Source organism: Pipra filicauda, unplaced genomic scaffold (genome assembly GCF_003945595.2).
Source record: "Pipra filicauda isolate LSUMZ 115617 unplaced genomic scaffold, ASM394559v2 scaffold113_size4260070_pilon, whole genome shotgun sequence".
Classification (NCBI taxonomy): Eukaryota; Metazoa; Chordata; class Aves; order Passeriformes; family Pipridae; genus Pipra; species Pipra filicauda.
In genome coordinates, this window is record NW_024103585.1 from 407 (window position 1) to 5263 (window position 4857).

Below are 4857 nucleotides of genomic sequence, written 5' to 3' on the forward strand. Positions count from 1 at the left end.
AGCCTTGTTAGGACCTGCTGTCAGTCTGTAGTGCTGCTTTTATGAATGAAGTGACGTTTTATATTCTGTTGTCATGCTGCATTTTATAAACTGAGAGGATTATAGATGATGTAATGTTTATTAAGAACTGCAAACTAAGGATCTCAAAGCAAGGAAACATATCAACTTTCCACATATGATTCTTGATCCAAACCTGTTGTTGTCACTTGCTTAATTTCAGAGTCCGTTTGCAAAAAGAAATAGAAAGTGTTGGTGATGCTGATGCCTGGAACACTGATCGTGTGAAGGTCATGAATTCAAACAATCCAAAATATATCTTGAGAAATTATATTGCCCAGAATGCCATAGAAGCAGCTGAAAATGGGGATTTCTCAGAGGTATGCTATTACTACTTACACCCTCTCTAGGTTTGCATGGATATGTAGCGCTGGTGTAGATGACTGACATTATGCTTGCCAAGATTTGGTCTGGCATCTCGGGCAGTAAGTGCATTGGAAATTCACTGTTCAGGAGATCTGTATTGTTTTTGAGGAGGCTGTAATTTTAATGACTGCAGAACAAATAACTGAATCAAAAATCTGACTCTGAACTTCACCAGCTTTTGTAGGCTGACTCCAGGACAAGACACTTACCCCTGCTTTTTCTTTCTTGAGGGTGGCATTTATCTTGGGAGGCAGTTGAGGATTAATTTATACTTGTTCCTTGCTGTGCTAAGTGCTATCATAGAATCAACTGGGTTGGAAGGGACCTCCGAGATCATCAAGTCCAACCCTTGATCCAACACCACTGTGGTTACTAGACCATGGCACTAAGTGCCACATCCAGTCTCATCCTAAAAACCTCCAGGGACAGTGAATCCACCACCTCCCTGGGCAGCCCATTCCAATGCCTGATTACTCTCTCTGTAAAAGATCTTTTCCTAGTATTCAACCTAAACCTCCCCTGGCACAGCTTAAGCTTATCTTTTAAAACTTATGGCTTTCACCTATGGGCTTCAGCACAGGGAATGTTACATGCAGAATATGGGGAAATTAATTTGTTTTGAGAAAAGTACTTGCATTTCAGGTTATTTGAGCTTGAGTCCCATACAGATACAAACCCAGTTACAATTACTGATTTTCTGATTTCAGCTTATTTGATATGTATATTGTTCACCTATTTAATATTTGGCTTGTCTGGAGTTCATGTATTAAATACAATATACTGATTATTTGGTGTGAAGTTCTTCTCCACATCATTTTTCCTCCACTTTCTAAATTCTCATAACCACGCAATGTTTTCTCTCTAGGTAAGAAATGTACTGAAACTTTTAGAGCATCCATTCCAAGAAGCAGAAGGTTTCAGGGAGGTAAAGGAAGATGCAGAAGAGGAGGGAGCAACTGCCACAGCAGCTGCTTGTGCTGAAGAGACCAGAAGCAGACTACCATATTGCAGCAAACCTCCACTTTGGGCTTCAGAGCTATGCGTTACATGATCTTCATAACTGCCTTGTTTTGTTTTTTGCTGTAAACTGAAGACTCTGATCCTCCTTCAGCAGTGAAGAATTCAGCAAGGCAAATATCAAAGTGCTATTAAGTTATTGAAGCAACCCTACATTTGGATGCATCTGCAGCACTCTTCATCTGTCCTTAATTGGAAGCAATTGTTGATCAGTGGAACAAACCAGTGACAATTAACAGTTCCTATACATCAGTAATCTCAGTGTTTTGAGGCTGAAAGTATTTCCTTTATCCATACTACATCACAAGTGTAAAGCAATATTTTATGCTGAGGCAGGCTGAATTTTGAACATCCAAATGCAGTTGTTGTTATGTGAAGACAAAAATAGCAAGACAGGAATCTGATCTGTTTTTGTCCGATGTCTTAACTAATAGTACTTCTAATATTTATTTACTGCTTTCTCTATGCAGGAACTTTTAGTCTTCTTTATTGGAGGAACAAATTCAGTGTTGCTTATTTGAAGCTATGTTTCATTTAATTAAGTAGTTCATTTCTTGTGAACCTTCAGATTGGTATTTAATCATTATCTATTTTCAGAGAGTTTGTGCAGGGCAGGCTCAAGTTTGGAGGGAGGAATCGAATTTTTTTTAAGACCAGAATTAAGGGAGTTTATATACATTTGCACTTGAAAACTTGGTGGTGAAGTTTATTCAGGCTCAGGATGTTGCATACAACATGTGTAAATATTTACTAAACTCATGAGTGCAGTTTGTAAGCCAGTTGCCTTGGGCAGGATCCATTAGCCAAATTAGTGAACCTTAAACTACCCCAGCACTCAAATCCAGGTTCACTGTGTATTTTTTTCTGTGCTTCTAAGTCTCGCTGTATGAGAAGCGTGTATGTGGGGTGCCTGCTCATCACACTGGTCAGTGGGGTTGTTCCATTCCCAGTCTGGTCTTGCACCATTTAGTTTACTTACATGGTCTTTGAAAAATCTTTAAGTTTGAAGTTGCCATTCAGAAATGTGCTATTTGAGCTTGTGTGAAAGATGATGGAGGATGTGGGAGGAGAACAGGAGCTGACTTGCTTGCAAGTTACTTATTGGTAACGTTTCTGTTGAGGTTTCAGGGGAAAGTTGGTTGCCATTATTGCCACATTAGCAAAAGAGAGTTGTTCTGTAATTAGTTGTTACTTAGCTTTCTGAACTTCTTTCTAAAAGGCTGTTACTGATTCAGATACCTGCAAAGTTTGCTTTAATGCAAAGGCTTCTCTTTTCCAAAGAGACCACTGTCTTACACTGTGATTTATGTGTACTCAAGTAAATTCTTCCACTACCCCTGTGCAAGCTTGGTATTAGCTCAGGTAGAATTGTGCTCTTTTAAGTCTTCCTCTGTACAAGCTGTTGAAAAACAGGAAGAAAAGTTGGACTGCTGCTTATCTGTCTGTACTAATAATCAGTTTGTCCTCCTTAGTGCTGCAGTACACAGACTATGTTTTGAATGTAAACATTCACTCTGTCCTGCCTTCAAGCTGAAGAAACTGATTTATGACAAACTAGAATCTCTGACAAGTACAGCAGTTTCTGTGAGGTTTTGGAGTTCTTGCAGAAAAGGACAAAATAAAGGTGTATTTACATAGCCCGTGGAAGAATGGTGCAGTTGAAAGAGGAAGCACCTCGAAGAAGTAGGCAGCAAGTAACGCCAGCCAGTGCAGCTGATCATCTTCTAGGAATAATCCATTTTTGTGGGAGTTTGAGACTTTTATTGAGGATTAGCTTTCCTCTAAACTTGGGGTACTGGAATCAAACCATTTAATGGAAACTTCTAGCAGAAAGTGAGGGCTGGGTAAAAAGGACTGCACCAGAGAGGGAAAGTGTGCCAGCAGTTTGAAAGAGGCTTCAAACGTTTCCCTGCGGAATCAGTGGTCTCTTGCGGGGTGCCTGGTCCAGAAGGGGAGTAATGGAGTGGGGAGAGGTTGCTCCAAGCTGATTGACATAACTGTGCTGATTTTGCTTCTCAATTTACATCCTTCCTTGTGGGAAGCAAAGGGGAACAGAGTTTTAGAGGAGCTCTGTCTAAGCTTTTGGCTTAACAGAATGGTCTAACATGTAATGATTCTTAACCATACCTAAGGGATCAAGTCTTTTTAATGGCATCCTGATAATAATTTAGGGACATTGAGTAGATCTGTATTAGTAGCGGTATGGAGAGGGAGAACAATATTATAACTCTGTGTTTGAACATATGAGAATTTTAATTAACTACCAAATTGTTGTCACCTATAATGCCAAAATCATGGAGATACTTTGAAATAACTTACTAGCAATGTCATCCTTAAAAAGGAAAATGAATACTACAGTGAGAAACAAAAATGTGGTGGTGTTTGCTGTAAAATAGATTCTTTGCTTACATGTAGATCAAGATCTACATGTAGATGTAGATCTTTGCTTACATGCAAGAGGTCTAGCAAGATTGGAATGATGAATGCAGTACTCTGGTGTGGCTGCTTTGGTGTGCCACTCACTAAAGCTGTATTTGTCATAAGATGTTTACCAACAGAAAGAAATATGGAGTGTATTCACATAGTCTAACTGCACTGACATCCAACTGCTCGGTTTCCCAGTGCATGCAATAAGATCAGTGCTTTGTATTTGAAGAAGTGTGATGATCCGAAGCCAAGTGGAATGCTTGTGCTCTTCCAGCACTCTCATTTCAGAAGGCAGGTCATAGTTTCATCTCTGATGATAGTTTCTTCTGTTCTTGTTCCTGGAGCAGTGTGGAAGCAGGAGGTTGTTAAGGACAATTAGACCAAATTTTGTCCAGGTAAGCTCAGTTCTTCAGAGAGAAGGGAATACAGCTTATAGCATTTGAGAGTCTAAATACTTGAATCATAAATTGCTTTTTTATTTTTACAGCTTGTATTTGCAATAGGTAAACCTGAAAATTATATTTCTTACTGGTCAAATATTCTGCTTGTATAAAAGCCATGGAGTTTGACAGGTGCACTGTTTACTGGGTTAAGAACTGGCTGGACAGTGGGGCCCAGAGAGCGGTGATGAATGGTGGTTGACAGCAGGCTGAACATGAGCCAGCAGTGTGCTCAGGTGGCCAAGAGGGCCAATGGCATCCTGGCCTGTATCAGGAACAGTGTGGCCAGCAGGACAAGGGAGGGGATTCTTCCCTTGTACTCAGCACTGGTTAGGCTGCACCTCAAGTACTGTGTCCAGTTCTGGGCCCCTCAGTTCAGGAAGGATATTGAGGTGCTGGAGAGTGTCCAAAGAAGGGCAATGAGGCTGGTGAAGAGTCTGGAGGACAATTCCTATGAGGAGTGGCTGAGGGAGCTTTTGTTTAGCCTGGAGAGGAGGAAGCTCAGGGGAGACCTCATCACTCTCTACAGCCATCTGAAAGGAGGTTGCAG

At 40.6% G+C, this 4857-nt stretch overlaps 1 non-coding gene across 1 annotated transcript; it reads left to right on the forward strand.

The window, feature by feature from the left end:
* The first annotated feature begins 218 nt into the window (after positions 1 to 218).
* LOC113999272 lies at positions 219 to 3751 on the forward strand. Its single transcript, XR_005564388.1, has 2 exons — positions 219 to 377; positions 1289 to 3751. It is a non-coding gene; the product is annotated as an uncharacterized LOC113999272 (transcript).
* The last annotated feature ends 1106 nt before the right edge of the window (positions 3752 to 4857 follow it).